Source organism: Pan paniscus, chromosome 10 (genome assembly GCF_029289425.2).
Source record: "Pan paniscus chromosome 10, NHGRI_mPanPan1-v2.0_pri, whole genome shotgun sequence".
Classification (NCBI taxonomy): Eukaryota; Metazoa; Chordata; class Mammalia; order Primates; family Hominidae; genus Pan; species Pan paniscus.
The window spans coordinates 121,826,804-121,844,902 of record NC_073259.2 but is presented as its reverse complement, the minus strand read 5'-3'; the positions used below and the strand labels follow the sequence as shown (position 1 = coordinate 121,844,902).

Sequence of the window (18,099 nt, the reverse complement as noted above, 5' to 3'; positions counted from 1 at the left end):
CAGCCTCGACCTCCCAGCCTCAAGCAATCCTTCCACCTCAACCTCCTGAGTAGCTGGGACTACAGACGTGCACCACCACGCCTGGCTAATTTTTTATTTTATTTTTTGTAAAGGTGGGGTCTCATCATGTTGCCCAGGCTGGTCTCAAACTCCTGAGCTCAAGGGAGCCTCTCGCCTCCGCCTCCCCAAAGTGCCGGGATTACAGACGTGAGCTACTGCGCCCGGCCCCTCATGCTGTATCATTAAATGCAAGCAGCTTGCTTTTATGTTTTGTTCATTTAAGGGAGCACTTCCCTTACTAGGAGTGGCAATGATACGACCCTAGGCTAGTAAGAGGCACTTAATGTCTCTGAACTTCAATTTCCTCACCTTCAAAGTAGGGATAATACCTTCATTCTGAGAATGTTCTAAAATTTAGGCGACAGGTCTATAACAGTGTCTGGCATGGAATAGGTGCTCAATAAGTAGAAGCAATTTTCATGGTTGTAGACACTAGTAATCTACTAGCATGTGGTAGTCATATAAGTAATAAGAAGACCCAAGGGAAGAGGCAAATCTTGGGGTAATGTGGACATAGGGTGGAGATAGGGAAGAATTTGGAATCCCTTTAGTAACATTTCTCTTAGGCAGAGCTGTGTTCCCAAGAGTATTTTCCTTTCTCAATTTTAGGATTTTGAAGCTTTGCTATTGAGGAGGATGGTGGATTCATCCACCACCGTCACTATCTTACAGTTCTGGAGGTCAAAAGCCTGACATGGGACTCGCTGTGCTAAAAATCCAGAACTGCACCCTTAGAGGCTTAGGGGAGAATTGTTTCCTTGCCTTTTCCAGCTTCTAGAAGCTGCCGTTAACCCTGGGCTCACGGCCCCTTCCTTCATCTTCAACCAATAATGGCCATGGAACCTCTTGACCCTTCCAACTCCAATCACATCGGTAATGCCTGCCTGGAGCACTATGTGAGGAATGATGTTGCAGCCATGTCTGGACTTATGGAGCAAGAATGCTATAATTGATTAGTGATGTCTGGCATGGGCAGGGATGGAGTTACTCAGTTGCACAGTGCTTGGCACAAAGGAACTGCTTGTGGCAGCTGCCTCTGGTTACCCATGTCATGGTGTTCCTTTGGCCCAACTCTAATTAAGTTGCAGCTGCAGTGGGCCATTCTGTGCAAGCAAACTGAGATTCACCATGGTGACAGCACACAGCCTCCAGCATGAGCTGTGTGTCTTTCCTCTTTTGGTCTTAGGCCCTGTTGGATGTGATGGGAGTCCACTCAACCATACACAATGCAGCCTGGACATGGAGGGTTATGACTTGTATTACTTTCCTATAGCGACTGTATCAAATTGCCACACACTGGGTGGCTTGAAACAATACCCCTTCACTATCTTACAGTTCTGGAGGTCAAAAGCCTGACATGGGACTCGCTGTGCTAAAAATCAAGAACTGCACCCTTAGAGGCTTAGGGGAGAATTGTTTCCTTGCCTTTTCCAGCTTCTAGAAGCTGCCCTTAATCCTTGGCTCATGGTCCCTTCCTTTATCTTCAAAGCAAGCAATGTTTTGGGCTGAGTCTTTCTCTCATTGCCATCTCTGCTTGTCCCTCTCTCATCCCCTCCCTTCCACTTATCAGAGCTCTTGTGGTTACACGGGGCCCACCAGATAGCCCAGCATGGTCTTCCTGTTTTAAGGTCCGCTGGTTAGCAACCTTCATTTCATCTGCACCCTTAATACCCTTTGCCATGTAACCGAACATTTCACATGCTCTGGAGATTAGGAAATGGGTAGCTTTAGAGGTCATCATTCTGCCTACCACATCACCCCTGGGGTCAGCCCCTCGTGACAGTGAAGGACAGTGGATGCTGTTGCAGTCTTCTGGTCTTCAGTAGACAATTCTGGAAAGCATTCTCTACACCCCTCAACAGGTTCCAGAGAGATTGAGTCTTTGTTATCTGTAATGGCACTTTTACATTGACGTTCCTCCTTCCCTGACTTACTCTCCCTCATCCCTCACTCCTGCTTCCAGAAATCACTGGTCAAATAAGTTATCTGCACCCAAGTCCTTGTCTCAAGCTCTGCTTTCAGGAGAACCCAAACTAAAACAGTTCTGGCCAGGTGCAATGGCTCACACCTGTAGTCCCAACACTTTGGGAAGCCAAGGTGGGTGGATCACTTGAGGTTAGGAGTTCAAGACCAGCCTGGCCAATATGGTGAAACCCCATCTCTACTAAAAAGACAAAAAAGCTGGGCATGGTGGTGGGCGCCTGTAATCTCAGCTAAGGAGACTGAGGCAGGAGAATCACTTGAACCTGGGAGGCAGAAGTTGCAGTGAGCCGAGACCACACCACTGCACTCCAGTCTGGGTGACGGAGTGGAACTCTGTCTCAAAAACATAAAATAAAATAAACAGGTCTTCATAAACGTTGGCTATTACATTGGTCAAGCTGATGTGATAGACACCTGGCACAAAGTGGCTTAAGCAAAAAGCAATTTATGTTCGCATTGACTGAAAAGTTAATGGTTATATCTAGGACTTCAGGCACAGCTGGATCCAGGTCCTCAAACAATGGCCTCAAGAGTTTGTCTTTTTTGAAACCTCACTTGTACTTTCCTCTGTGTTGGCTTCAGCCTCAGGCACCCTCTCCCCATACATTGGCAACGATGGTCGCCAGCTGCTCAGCCATTGACCACAACAAAAATGAGAGTGACTTTTACCCGATAGTGCCAGGAAAGACACAGGCATCCTTGTTCCTCAGTTCAGATTGGCTCATCTTGGGGCACATGCCCGTGCCTGGACCAGTCACTATGGGAGAGGGGATGTGGCACTGTCGTTGGCCTTGGGTCACCTGCCTCTCCCACAAGTTGGGGGTGGAGTCAGCTACATCAAGGCCACCTGGCCTGAGAGGGAGCAAGCTGCGGTTCCCCTAAAAGAACTGGAGTGCTTCTCACATAACAAGGAGTCAAGTACGAGTCACAGACGTCCTCTACAAGTGAGATCATCGTGTACTGTTAATTTTAGGTAAATCTCTCGCAAGGATGGGAGACAAGATGCCGCCCAGCAGGTGGAGGCCTGGAGCTGGGAGGAGGGGAAGCCAGGTGTTGTGCCAGTCATCAGTGCCAACCGGTCCTGGCTGCAGGGAATTCTTGGGATCAGAAATCTACAGTCTGAGAACTTGTCTATAATTTTGCAATTTCTATTTTCTTTGCTACAAAACAGAGAGAAAGCCAAAAGAAAATAAAGTTCCTCTCAAAAATGCCAGGCTGTCTGTGCCGGATAAAATGGCATGTGAAGAGTGAAAGAGCCTTTTGTTGAGGCTTAGGGAGAAAGAAAAAGGGGCTGAGAGTAAGGGAAATGTATGGGAAGCCCCCCTGCCCGACCTGGGGAAGAGGCAAAACAGAGATGGGAGGGAGAAGAGGGTTCCTCCTGCATGAGCTGAGCCCAGGGAAGGTTTGAGTGTCTGATCGTCAGGGATCATACAGACCCGGATGTGACTCTCTCCTGCCACTTTCTAGTGGTGTGGCCTTGGGTATGTTTTAGAAACTCTCTGAGCCTCGGTTTCCCCATCTGTAAAATGGGGCTGGAAATAGTACTTCCTCAAATGACTTAGGTGAAGATTAAATGAAATAACATATACAAAGCCATTAGCCTAATGTGCTTGGCATGTGATAAGGGTTCAAGAATTAATAGTAACTGTTATTATGATTGCTGTTTTTACTCTGATTCCTTATACCTGTCAATAGTCAGGGTCATCTGTCTCAAGGAAAACGGGTTCCCAGCTTGCTTTTAATCAGAAGGCAGGAAGTGCAGTGGGCACAGAGACCTAGTATGCTGTGTTCGCCTCCCGTTACTGCTGTCACAAATTACCACGAACCTGGTGGCTTACAATAACAAACATTTATTCTCTTACAGTTTTGAGGGTCAGAAGTCCTGAGACTGGGCATAGTGGTGCATGCCTGTGGTCCCAGTTACTTGGGAGGCTGAGGCAGGAGGATCGCTTGAATCCAGGAGTTCGAGGCTAGCCTCGGCAATATAGCCAAGGGTCAGATCCACACCAAAAGACTCACCCAGCCAACTCACAGAGTCACAAACAAAATCAATCATTGTTCTGAGTTTTGATAGGGTTTTTTTTTTAAGACCCTATCTCTAAAAAAAAAAAAAAAAGTCCCCAAATCAAGGCATCAGTAGGGCTACATTCCTCCTGGAGGCTCTAGGAGCCTGTTTCTCTGCCTTTTCCAGCTTGTAGAGGCCACCGGCATTCCTTGGCCTGTAGCTCCTTCTTCCTTCTTCAAGGTCAGCTGTGTAGCATCTTCCAGTCTCTCTCTCTCTGCGTCCATTATCACATCTCCTTCTCTGACTCTGCCTCCCTCTTATAAAGATCCCTGTGGCAACATTGGACTCACCCAGATAATCCAGGATCATTTCCCCAGCTCAAGATCTTTAACTGAATCGCACCCACAAAATCCCTTTTGCCATGGAAGGTCACATAGTCAAAGGTTCTGGAGATTAGGATGTGGACATTTGGGGTGGGGCATTATTTAGTATGGCACCTGTGCTAAGCCTAGACAACAGGAAGGCACACAAGCTGAGTTGGCTTTGGGTCAGTTGGTGTTTATGACACAGCAACCCACCCCCAAATTTAGGACTCAGAATAACAATTGATTTTGTCTGTGAGTCTGTGAGTTGGCTGGGTGACACTTTTGGTGTGGGCTGGCTCTGCTGGTCTTGGCCAGTCTTGCTCATGTGTCTGCAGGCAGCTGGTAGGTTGAACATTGGTTGAATGATCTAGGCCTCACTCCCGTGTCTGGCGGCTGGCTGGCTGTCCACAGGGATAGGGGTCTCTCATCATCCAACAGGCTGGCACAGGCTTCCTTGCTTGTAGGCATCAGGTTCCAAGAGCCGAAGCTACAAGGCCACTTAAGGCTGAGGCTTGAAATGGGCACAACATTACTTCCCCTGCATTCTAGGAGACAAAGCAAGACACAGAGCCAGGTCAGGTTCAAGGACTGGGGAAACAGACTCTACCTCCTGATAGGAAGAGCTCCTAGATATCATGGCCATTTCTGACAGGGCCAGTGCCGGGCACTGTGCTAAGCGCTTTCATTACGCTATCTCATTCCATCCTCATAGTAACCCTTTGAGATGATAAGCACTATTTAAAGGTCCCCAACTTACAGATGGAAACACTAAAGCTCACAGAGGTGCAGCCACTTGCCTAAGGTCGAACAGCTAGTAAGTGGCAGAGTGGAGACTTAGCCCTTATGTCATGAGCCACAATAGACCCTTCTTGCAAAAGACATGCATTTTGAGATGGCTGACCAGCATTAGAGAGGCTGACTAGAGGGGAAATGTGGGTCTCACTTGATACCGTTGCCCAAGCACTGAACTCACCAGCTCTGCTGCTAACCCCAATGTGGCTTCCCAGGCCCCATCTCCTGGGAGGCTGAGTGGATTCCCAGCAGGGCATCTTTTTTGAGGAGCTGGGAGCCCTTCCCTCACCCATCCAGGAATCTGGAAATGGGCCTATCACTTATTGCTCCTTTTCCACCTATACAGGAAAGGGAGGAGGGACAGCTGGCTGGGGTGGAGGTTTCTAAACCTGTCACTTTCCCCATGAGTCTGACCTTTTTGTCCCATTGCCTCTACACCTACGTGGGTCCAAGCCCCCACTGCTTCTAACCTGGATGACACCAGAGCCTCCTCCCTGGTCTCCCTGCTTCCATCCTGGCCTTACTGCCCCCCACATCCATTTCCCACTTGGTGGCCAGGGTGAGCCTCTGACAACCTAAGTCAGATCCTATCACTCCTTCCACGGCTCCCATCTCACGCAGGCTAAAACCAAGCACCTACCAGATCCTGCCTGTGATCTCTCTGATCTCCCCTGATCCCTACCACCCTGGCCTGGGTGCCCCAGGTACCCAGCCCACTCAGGGACTCCAACCTGCTGTTCCTGGCCTGGAACATTCCACCTCTATGGCCCACTCCTTTAGTTCATGCCAGTGGCTTCTCAAATGCCCGTTTGCCCCAGCCAGGCATGGTGGCTCACACCTTTAATCCAGCACTTTGGGAGGCTGAGATGGAAAGATTACCTTGAGGCCGGGAATTCAAGACCATCCTGGGCAACATAGCAAGACCCCTGTCTCTACAAATGTCCCTTTGCAGGGAAGTGGGGTTTTTCCCTCCCCCTCCCCTCCCCTCCCCTCCTCTCCTTTCTTCGCATGTAAAATAGGGACCCTTATCGTTCTTGTCTGGCCTTTTATTCTGTTTTGCTCCTCCTGCATAGCATGTCCTCCTATATATGATTTTGTGTGTCAATGTATTTATTTACCATCTGCCGCCTCCAACAGACTGTCACCTCCCCCAGGACAGGAATTCTTTTTCTACCTATTCTCTGCTGTGTTCCCAGTCCTAAGGCAGTTCCTGGTGTTGGCACATAGTAGTTGCTCAGTAAATACACTTTGTGCTGTTAAATGAATGAGCAAATGAGTGAATGAATGGCAGGAACCCCCGGACCCCTTGCTCTCTGGGGGCACTGGGCACAGGAGGAGCCTGATGGGAGCTGAGAGCCGACAGGGCCCTCATGGCACAGGTAGTTCTTACCTGGAGTCCCCGTGGATTGAGGCACCAACAGGAGAGAGGGTGGCCAGCTCCGTGAAGTCACTGGGTGCCCTCACCGGTTCTCCTTACAGCATCCCCTCCCCCACTCCTTGGACATTCATTCTTCCATTGCTGCCCACTGCTCATTAAGCAGGATCTGCTCTGTCTCTTGAATCTTCTCTGAAACAGGCTTCTCCCAGCTTGTAGGAGAAATGCCTTGCAGGTGAAGATGGTGAGGAGGTTGGCCCTGAAATAGCCTAGCCCCTCGAAGAGATAAACAGGGAGGAGCATCATTCAGGTGCTTCTCTGGGAAATGAACCAGGTAGGCCTCTCTCTGAGGGGCAGTGCTGACCACTCAGAGGCGGCAGTGCCTGTGGAGAAAAGGGAGAAGGAGTCCTGAATCTGGGCCCTGAAATCGCCTGTGCATTTGGCCTCAGGGGAGTTGCTTAAACTCTCTGTGCTTCGGTTTCCTCATCTGCAGAGTGGGCATCAAGCTATCTAACTCACAATGTACAATGTACACCATGGCTTGCAGCTTCCAATGCCTGCAGGGGCTGGGCAGGTGGGAAGACACTTGAAAGGCATTGAGGGATGGGCAACATGTGAGCCCCGGCCCCTGTATGGGGGTGGCCACTATTCAGTCTTTGCCATGCAGGAAGAGGGGCTCAGAAAGGCCAGCTGTGCTGATTTTGCTTAAACCAGATTTTGCTTAAAGGTGAAATTTTCTTATTTTTAAAAATGACGGCACATTCAGATTAAAAGCATTAAAAGGGATACATGAAATCTGTTAACAAGTTTGCAATCTGTGTTTCAGCCCAGATATAGAGGGGAAACTGAGGCAAAGAGAATAGGAGCTGGTCACCCAGAAAGATAGAGGGAGAAGTGTTTGTCAAGGGAGGGCAAGGGACAGACAACCCCCGATCCACTTTTGTTTTCGGGAACCAGAAGGCTGTGGCTGCCTTTAGAACTGGTTCATACTGAAACACAGAGACCTCCTTCTTTCCTCCTCTCTCCCATGACGAGGGATGGTGTCTTAGTCCATGCGGGCTGCTGTAGCAAAAATACCATAGGCTGGTTGGCTTATAAACAAGAGAAATTTATTGCTCTTAGTTCTGGAGGCTGGAAAGTCCAAGATCAAGATGGCAGCAGATTAGGTGTCTGGTGAGGACTTGTTTCCTTGTTCATAAATGGCACCTTCTAGCTGTGTCCTCACGTGGTGGGAGAGGTAAGGGATTTTTCAGGGGTCTCTTCTCTAAGGGCACTAATGCCATTCATGAGGGCTCCACCCTCATGACCTAACCACCCCCTAAAGGCCCCACCTCCTAATACCATCACATTAAGGGCAAGGAATTTTGGGGGGACACAAACATTAGACCACAGCAGATGGCATGGATGGGATTGAGGGAGAGAAAGTGTCAGAGCCGACATAGAAGTTTCCATTCTCTTTTTTGTCCCCCTACTTGGTGACTAAACAACATTTCTCCAGTCTGGTTGGGGTGGGAATCGGGTGGATGGGGTAGGTAGGAGTGAGGTCTTCCAGCCTGGCTTGACGTCCTTTTTCCAGGATAATGTTCATCTTAAAATAACCTACTTCAATGAACATTCGGCCAAAAGACAAAAGGAAGGTATTGCTAGGTAATGTGCAGCCACTCTGTCATAGTCTTTTTTTTTTAAATGAACACAAATTCCTTGACTGTCTTCTTGCTGAGAGGTGAGGTCTCTGTCCCCCTCCTCTCCCTACTTGAATCTGGATGAGCTTGTCACTCACTTATAACCAAGAATATGGAAGAAGTGATGCTGTGTGATCTCCTCATGCCTGGAGCCTGTGAGCCTCTCTCTGAGAAGTCCAGTGCCCCTGAGCCCACCATGCTGAAGAAGCCACTTGGAGAAGCCCCTGTTGACAGAGAGCCAGCATCACCTGCCAGTCACCAGAAGGCAGCCATCTCAGACATCCAGCCCAGCTGAGCCTTCAACTGACTGCTGCCCCAACCAACATGTGAACTGCAACCGCATGAGAGACCCTCAAGTGAGAACCGCCCAACTGAGCCTTTCCCAAGTTCCTGGCCCACAAAACCCAGAACAAATTAAAATGAGTGTTTTAAGCCATTAAGGAGCAGGGTAATTTGTTACACAGCAACAGTAACCAGGACACATTCCCAAACCTAACTAGGAGGAAATTTCCTCTTGATAAAAATGCTGATTTTTTATTCATCCTAGACCTTCATAAGTCAGAAGCATCTGTGGATAAGGTATAAGAATCTGCTTTTTTTTTTTTAAGACAAGCTCTCCCACCCCAGGTGATTCAGATGCACAGCCAGGTTTGGAAATTTAAGACCTTGGAAGAGAGTCACATTGCCTCTCTGAGTCTCAGCTTCCTTGTCTGTGAATTGGGGAGGAGTGAGAGTTGGTGTGAGTATCAAAGAAGACGCTGCAGGTAAAGTCTTTAGGGCCAGCCAGGCATGGTGGCTCACGCCTGTAATCCCAGCACTTTGGGAGGCCAAGGCGGGCGGATCATAAGGTCAGGAGTTCAGCCTGGCCAATATGATGAAACACTGTCTCTATTAAAAATACAAAAAAATTAGCCAGGCATGGTGCCAGGTGCCTGTAGTCCCAGCTACTCAGGAGGCTGAGACAGGAGAATCGCTTGAGCCCAGGAAGCGGAGGTTGCAGTGAGCCGAGATCACACCACTGCACTCCAGCCTGGGCGACAGAGCAAGACTCTGAAAAAAAAAAAAAAAGTCTTTAATAAGGCCAAGGCATATGGAAAGGACTCAGGATTGGAACTGAATAATTAACCGTGGATATCAGTATCATTGATACCAATACTGTTGTTTTATTGTAACTACTTCACTATCATGGGTTGAATAGCGGCATCAAAAATATATGTCCAGTTCCTAACCCCTGATGCCTGTGAATGTGACCTTATTTGGAAATAGAGTCTTTGCAGATGTAGTTAAAGATCTCAAGATAAGCTCATCCTAGATTTAGGGTGGGTCTTACATCCAATGACAAATGTCCTTATACAGAAAAGGAGAAGAAGACCACATGCATACCCACAAGAAGATGGAGGCAGAGACTGGAGTGAAGAAGCCACAAGCCAAGGAATGGCTGGAGCCACCAGGAGCTGAAAGAGGCAACGAAGGATCCTCCCCTGGAGACTTCAGAGGGAGCATGGCCCTGCTGACACCTTGATTTTGGATTTCTGGCCCCCAGAACCATGAGAGAATAAATTTCTGTTGTGTTAAGCCACATAGTTTGTAGCAATTTATTACAGCTGCCCTTGGAATCTAATGCACCACTGTTCAGCAGGCACCACACCCAGCACTGGAAACACCAAGGTGAGGAAGGGGCCCAGTGTTTCCCTAGACATGATGTCCTCAAAAGCAAGCTCTATCCTGTGACCATTCACAGAAGGGACATGGAGTCACAGTAATGAACATAGGTGTCTATGGCTTCCACCAAACCTAGAGAAGCCTTCCTCAAGTGGTCATTTCTTCCATCACTCTCCAATGAGAACCAGGAACTCGAATGCTCAATTCTAACTCAACGGTGGATCACAGGCTCTTTGCCTTCTGATGCTGACCTGAGTGTAGCCATAGAGCTTTGAGAAAGGAGACCAGAATGCTATGAATTCATCCACTCACCAAATGTTTCCAGAGGGCCCCTTCTGTAAAAGGAACCATGCCAGGCACAAGGTCCCTGCCCACACCAAGCCCAGAGCCTGGAGGAGGCTGCGGACCAGTGCACGGACAGACAGTGTGGGAAGGCAACTGTTGGAGGCAGGGTGGTGCAGTGGTTAGGATTCTGGGCTCTGGAGCCTGCCTGAGCTGGGATTCCAGCTTTATCACTCCCTGACTGTGTGGCCTTGGGCAAGCCACTTAACCCTTTTATGTCTCTGTTCCCTCATCTCTAAATAGGGGACAACAATCACACCACCTTCAGAGGGTGGTGCTTGTGAGGACTAAATGAGAAAAACCAGGCAAGTACTGAGCACAGTTCCTGGCACAGAGTAAGTGATGAATAAAGGCATCAGGTGATGAAGAAGGCTGGGGGTGGGTAGGAGAGATTGTTCTGGCAGGGGGAATAGCAAGTGCAAAGGCCTGGAGGGAACACAAGGATGGCAGGTTTAGGCACCAGATGGCTCTGGCAAGCCAGAGCCCAGAGGACAGAAGGTCCTAACCTAGTCTGGGTCACAGCCCAAACTGGGGAAGCCAAAATCAGGAAAATGCACCTAGTACTCACCAAATACCATCCCTTATTTCAGGAAGGTCGTGGACCAGGATTTACTAACCACAGCTCTATTGACATTTTGGGCCAGATAATTATTTGGGGTGGGGACTCTCCTATCCATTGTAGGATGTTAGCACCATCGTTGACCTCCACCCACTAAAGGCCACTAGCACCTCCTGCCCCAGTTGTTATGACCAGACTGTCTCCAGACATTGCCAAATGTCTCCTGGGGACACAATTACCCTTGGTTGAGAACCAAGGCCCTAAACCATCTCTCTCAGATCCTGAAGCCTGGGCCACCTGCCTCTTTCCATCTCTCCTGAAATGTGGCTACCAGATATGGGATGGATGCTCATCTTGACTGTGCTGGCCTGGAGAAGCTTGAGCAAAGGAAAGAGCACTGGAAAAGGAGTCATTTAGGAGCTTAAGGCACTCAGAGAACTTACTAAAATACCAAATCTCAGGTCCCTCCAGGGGACATTCTAGGGTTTTATGATTTGGGATTTTATGATTTATGGATTTGAGCAGTGCAGCAGCATGGAGATGCGCTGCCTTCCCTTCAAGAAAAGCCTCCTTGCCCCGCTGCGGGGGTGTGTTCTGTAGATAACTTCCAGCTCATCTGTGTTTGCTTCCTTCAAGGTCATGCTTTTTCTGGGATGCCCCTGGCCAGTGGCTGAGCGAGGCCCTGGGAGATTGAGGGCATGATCTCCTTAGGGTGGCACCTGGCCAGTGAGCATGGCAGTGGCACCAAGGCCATGGTCATTTCTGCCCAACTGAGGACTCCTCTAATCACCTTTGATCTGCAGCTCCCCACTGGGCTGGCAGAAATGTGTCATATCTGCACATCTGTGGTCTGACCCGACCCCATGCCCCATCCTGCTTCCTCCCTTTGTTTTTTCCAGGTGTTAGAGCCCAGCAAACCCTCTGCACTTCCAACTAGCATAGATGCTCAGGGTAGAGCCTAGAAATCTGAGTTTCAAAATTGTTCCCCAAGTAAGGCCATTGCTGAGTGAGGTCTGGGAGCCTCCAGGCTACACAGTCCCCCGGTTCTCTGCCAGCGCTGACATTCTAGGGTTTTATGATTTGGGAGAAACTTGATTTGGCCTGGGGGTGTGTTTGCATGGGTGCAATAAACCATGCTGTCACGGGTTTTATGGTTTCCTTCCCTGGGCACTGCTAGCACTGTTTGAAAGGCTTCCCACCTGAAGAGGGAGAAGAAACCTGGGCTTGTGTTGTTCTAATTCGAGTTCCCACCTAGAGGAAGGGGTATTCCTAGGTCCTGTAACTTTCTCATTAGAGTCAGGAGCCATCATTGTCCCCATTTTACAGATGAGGGGAAAAGTATAACCTAAAGAAAGGAATAAGGACTTCAGAGTCTGCAGATAGTTTGTGGTGGACTTTAAGATAATCACTTACTCTCCCTGAGCCTCAGTTTCCTCATCTGCAAAATGAGGCAGTCAGTCATTCATGAACTTTATTGAGTCCTTACTGTGTTGAGCACAGTTATCAGGAATGGGGATTCAGCTGTGAATAAGACAAGTAAGATGGGACACACGTCATGGAGTTTGCATTCTAGAAGGGAGATGGGCAATAGACAGATGAACAAATAGTTTCAGATAGGGTGAGTGCTGTGAAGACGGAGAAATGTGGTGATGAGGCAATGATGGGAACTGGGGTGAGGGTAGGCAGTAATTGGATGACAAGAGACAGCGACAATTAAAATGAGACCTCAAGGATGAGAAGAAATTAGCCACTGGAGGAGCTGGGGGAATGGTGTGCCAGGCAGTGGGAACAGCAAATGCAGAAACCTAAAGTGGGGAGGGAACAAGCTTGGTGTGGGAAAGGAACCTCCCAGAGGTGCAGGGGGTGAGGGGATGAGGATGGAGAGGTTCCCCCTTCCATGAGGACTTCAGCTGTTGCTGTCCCTGAGAGGGGCAGCTCCTGGAGTTTGCAGCTGAGGAAAGCCATGGTGAAGCTCACTTAGAAAATGGCTAAGGCTTACTTAGGAGATCATTCACTTAGGCTCACTTAGGAGAGGACTAAGGCTCACTTAGGAGCCTCCATTTTTAGGATAAAGGACTTGCCAAGGCCACAAAGCCTACCACCCCAGCTTCTTCTCCCAGTCATTCCCCTCTAGCACAGGAGAAGGCAAACCAGGCTGGGAAGTGCAGAGGCAGACCCCAATACAGCAGGTGTTCCTCCAAGCGGGCCAAGCTGGGACAGAAGGGGCGACAAATCAGCCCCACAGAGCAAAGCACATGGAGCACTTTGAGGACCTGGACTGCTTCTGCCCAGCTCTGGGCCATGTGACCCCGTGGTCACATGACCAGCTCTAACTACCCCTCCCCGTGGAGGGAGATCTGGGCTAATTGCCAGGGAGACTGGGATTATAAATTGTGTGGCGTTGGACAGAGGGGAAGTAGAGGCTGGCATGTAGCTTTAAATGGTTTTCTCCAACTCCGAGGTTTCCCTTTTGTTCCTTAAGCATTTGTAACACACAAACTTTGCTATCCCCAGGGAACTGCGCCTGAACTCACTGGTGAATTGGAATTTTTGTCTTTCATTATTTTATTTACTTATTTTCCAGTTTCATTGAGGTATAATTGAAAAGTTAAAATGGCATATATTCAAGATGTCCAATGTGATTATTCGATATATGAATACAATGCAAAATGATTACCACAATAAAATTAATTTTTTTAGTGGCCACTCTGGGCAAGGGAGGTACAGTTCCTGGTTTTGAGGCTGTTGTTTTGTTTTGTTTTTGTTCCTGGGAAGCTGCACCCTCCATGCTTGGACACCTGCATTTCTTGGGAAGCTTTTGAACGCTATGACTTCTGGTCTCATCACTACCCCTCCATTTCAGGTTCTCATGGGTTCAGTCCTGGATGCTGTAACAAATTCTTCCCTCTCTTCCCAGGTGCTAGCCAGGATCACTCCCTCCAAAGTCACACCAGAGGGAGGGCCAGAGGGAGAATCAAATGAAAGAGAGAGGGAGAGAAAGGAAGGAAGAGAAGAAGGGAGAATGGAAGGATGTATGGATTTGGATGTATGGGTTCCATTCCTTCTACCCTGGCAAAAGCTTACTCATCCTTCAGTGTCCATCCAAAATGGCACCTCTTCTTGGGCACCATCTCCAGAGTCTCCTTCAAGCAGGTAGCTACATCCCACAAAACAACCACCCATCTGACCATGCAAGTGTGTGGAGGAATGAAGACCAGCCCAGGAATCTGAGATGAATGTTTTGCTTCTTGCTCTGCCACTGACTCACAGGGTACCCCAAGCAAGTCTCTTCACCTCCTCGGTCTCAGTTTCTCCATTTATACTACTAAGGCAGTGGACCTGATGGCCTCAAGTCTCAACATTTTTATTCCCTGAAAAGAAACTCTTGGTGCTGAGTGGTCTTCTTCTGCCCTGACATCTCAACTTTCAAACGCTTGTCTCTTCTCACCCCACCCACCACTTAGCATGTGCTCTTGGAGAACACCCAGGACTCAGGGTCTCTGCACACATCATGAGTCCAGCTCAGCATTTGAGGTGGAATCAGAGGAAAGGAAGGAGAGTGGGGAGCATAGTCAGTATTTTGGCAAGCTCATCATACCTTCCCCCTTTGTATAGAAACTTCAAACCAATTTCCCTTTGAAGGCACTACCTCCTTCCCCCAGTTATAAATGAGTGAAGGTCTCAAGCCTGGACAACCAAATGCACAGTGATTGGTTCAACTCTGGACCTGGGACTCAAGCCAGACCAAGGGAGTGACATGCAGGGCTTTGCCTGGAACTATTCTGAAAGGGGCACTCTCTTTCTGCTGGGCTACTGATAATATGTGCATCTGTGATAGAAGAGCCTGCCTGATAATAAAGCCAATAAGGGAAGAGCAGAGCCAAGAGATGGTGGGAGAGCAGATGCCTGAAAATATCATTTGAGCCCCTGGGTCCAGCTGCACCTGAAGCCACCACGATCTCCTGGACTTTGCAGTTACTTGAGTTCATAAATACCCTTTGGCATTAAGCCAGATTGAGTCTTAATGCATATAGAAATAAGAGAAATGAGAAAAGAAATTGAAAAGAGAGACAGCAGAGAACTGATTCTCTACTAGAGCCTCCAGAAGGAATCAACTCTGCCAACACCTTGATTTTGGACTTGTGGCCTTCAGAACAGTGAAATGATAAACATCTGTTATTTTAAGGTACCTAGTGTGTAACATTTCATCATGACAGCCCTAGGAAATGAATACAGGGAGGAAAATCCTACCAGCACAAAGGCATGGAGGTGCCAGGATGCCTCCTCTGCCTGAAGAGTAGATGTAGATGAGACTGGAATTGTCTATCCTAGCTGCCCAGACCCATGTGCCTTTGTTTTATGTAGTTACAGCACCTATGATACATATTTGCTACCACGTACGTCACTATGAACCTCCTCTGGAGGACAGAGAAGTCAAATACCTTAATTATTCCAACACAAGCTTGTGTGAACAGATAATCATCACTACGAGTATATTGTGTGCCTGCTAAGCACCACGCCTGAGATAAGCATTTGCTGTGGTTTGAATGTCCCCTCCAAAGCTCATGCTAAAATTTAATTGCCATTGCAACAGTGTTGCAAGGTGAGAACTTTAAGAGATGATCAGGTCATGAGAACTCTGCCCCCGTGAATGGATTAACACCCTTATCGCAGTAGTGGACCCCCCTTTTCTCTTGCTGTCTGTCTCTCATGTTAGCTTGTGCTTCCTCCTTTCACCATGGGATAACACAGCAAGAAGCCCCTCACCAGATGCTGGCACCTTGCTATTGGACTTCCGGCCTCCAGAACTGAGAAATACATGTCTTTTCCTTATAAATTACCCAGTCTGTGGTATTCTGTTATAGCGGCAGAAAATGGACTAAGATGGCATTTTGCATACATTATCTGTCTTATTAAAAATAATGTTTCTACCCAGGAACATAGATTCAAGTTGCCCTGAATATACATTATCTCCCTACATTATCTCTTTTAATCCTCACCTATTAGGTAGATAAACTGCTATTATCCCCATTTTGCAGGTGAAACCTCAAGCTCCCAAAGAACTGCAGCATCGAGGAAAGTAAAACCAATAGCTAGCATGTTCAGTAGTCCCCTTTACCCATGGTACAGTACAGTATGCTAAGATATTCTGAGAAAGAGAGAGGCCGCATTCACGTATCTTTTATCGCAGTATATTGTTACAATTGTTGTATTTTATTCGTTATTGTTGTTAGTCTCTTATTGTGCCTAATTTATAAATTAAGCTTTACCACAGGCATGTGTGTATAGGAAAAAACAGTACGGATGTTCCTCAACTCACAATAGGGTTATGTCCTGATAAACCCTTCGTTCAGTTGAAAAGATCTTTAAGTTGAAAATGCATTTAATACCTCTAACCTACCAAACATCAGAGCTTAGCCTAGCATACCTTAAACATCCTCAAAACACTTACACTAGCCTACAGTTGAAAAAAAATCGTCTAACACAAAACCTATTTTCTAACAAAGCATTGCATATCTCATCTCTTAATTTTAATTTTTTTTTTTTCTGAGTAACAGGCTGCTCTGTTACTCAGGCTGGAGTGCAGTGGCATGATCATAGCTCACTGCAACCCTGAACTCCTGGGCTCAGGCCATCCTCCCACCTCAGCCTCCTGAGTAGCTAGGATACAAGTGCGTGCCACCACACCTGGCTAATCTTTTAATTTTTATTTTTGTAGAGACGAGGTACTGTTTCCCAGGGTGGTCTTGAACTCCTGGCCTCAAGTGATCCTCCCACCTTGGCCTCCCAAAGTGCTGGGATTACAGGCGTGAACCACTGTGCCCAGCTTCTTCTTATATATTGAATACTGTACTTAAAGTAAAAAATTGAATGGTTGTATGGGTACTGTAAGTATGTTTTCTGCTGAATGCATATCACTCTCACACCGTTGTAAAGTCAGAAAATTATAAGTCTAACCATCATATGTTGGGGACCATCTGTGTATTACTATCCATGGTTTTAAGCATCCACTAAAAGTCTTGAAATGTATCCCCCTCAGGTCAGGGGGCACTGCTGTAATAATAAAAACAGCTTGCACTTCCACAAGATTCGGACGTGCCAGATAGTGGTCTAAGAGCTTTGCATGCATGTTAATTCATTTCACTCTCACAGTAACCTGATGAGGGACTTACTATGATTCTTCCCATTTTACAGGTGAGGAAACAGAAATAAAAAGACACTAAGGGCTTGCTCAAGCTTGAGCTGGAACTTGCACCCCGGCAGCCTCAATCCAGCTGCCTGTTATTTACTGCAGGCCTGTCAGGTGCCAGGCACTGTGCTGAGCATTCTACATATTTCATCCTCCCAGCCTCTCAGTGACCAAGTGCAGAAACTTGTGACCATTTCATACTGAATATTTGAAGGATAAGCAAGTGATCGTGGCACACAAAGGGACACTTACTTTGGTGCTTCCTTCATCCTTATTTGGTTTTGGACACATTCCCTGCCTAACTCACCAGACTCCCCAAGGGCATGGAACATGTCTAATGGAGCCTCGGATCCCGCATGTATTGCATGGTTCCTGGCACGTAGTAGATGCACGTGTTTTCAAACTGACCCATCATCTACATGCCCTCTTGCATGTGACATGTCCTGGGAGGCCTTCTCATCTCATGACTGCCACAGCCATGCTCACTGCCCAGGGCACCAGAAGGCAGAAGGCTGGTGAAGCGATTTGGCTGAATTCACTGCCTCCCTCTTGACGGAGGGGCTGAGGTGAGGAGGGGGAGGTGGCAGCAGGATCCACTCCACTCCAATGGTGCCCGGATAGACACAAATAGAGCCACTCTGAGAAGTATTGAGCGGAGTGCAGGCAGACAGTGCAAGGGAAGCTGGCCTCTTCATCCATCAGTGCCGCTGCTGCTGCCCAGGGGTGAGGACCATGGTGGAGCCCCTTGCAGGTGCCCCCACAGAGCCCCCTGCCCCTAGTTGCCCCTCTGCAGATGGGTGGAGGATGACAGTTGCATAGGGATAGGATCTTATTGTATAAATCTCCTTTTGTGGCCCTGCCTGTCCTGGGTCCAAGCAGGAGGGGTGGTGGGCAAATAGAAAGTGACAGCAGGACATTTATTGTTCTGATGGACCAATAGGGAAGCCGGGGTGGAGGCCAGCGGGGCAGCAGATAGGTCAGTGTGGTCGGTGGTACTTACAACCGATAGGATCTAGATGAGTCCAAGACAGATGACTGCAGAGACAGCCAGCGCCCACCACAGCCCCATCAGTAAGCCTGTGGG

General features: G+C 48.1%; 1 long non-coding RNA gene across 2 annotated transcripts in view; it reads left to right on the top strand.

The window, feature by feature from the left end:
- LOC100988233 (uncharacterized) overlaps positions 1 to 16,912 on the top strand; it is a 33,084-nt gene extending 16,172 nt beyond the window's left edge. The window contains exon 3 of one of the 2 annotated variants that reach the window (XR_158581.6): positions 13,743 to 16,912. This is a non-coding gene — a long non-coding RNA (uncharacterized LOC100988233). Of the gene's footprint in view, positions 1 to 9,618; positions 9,855 to 13,742 lie in introns of those variants that run through there. The other variant, XR_004665445.3, reaches the window with a different exon arrangement.
- The last annotated feature ends 1,187 nt before the right edge of the window (positions 16,913 to 18,099 follow it).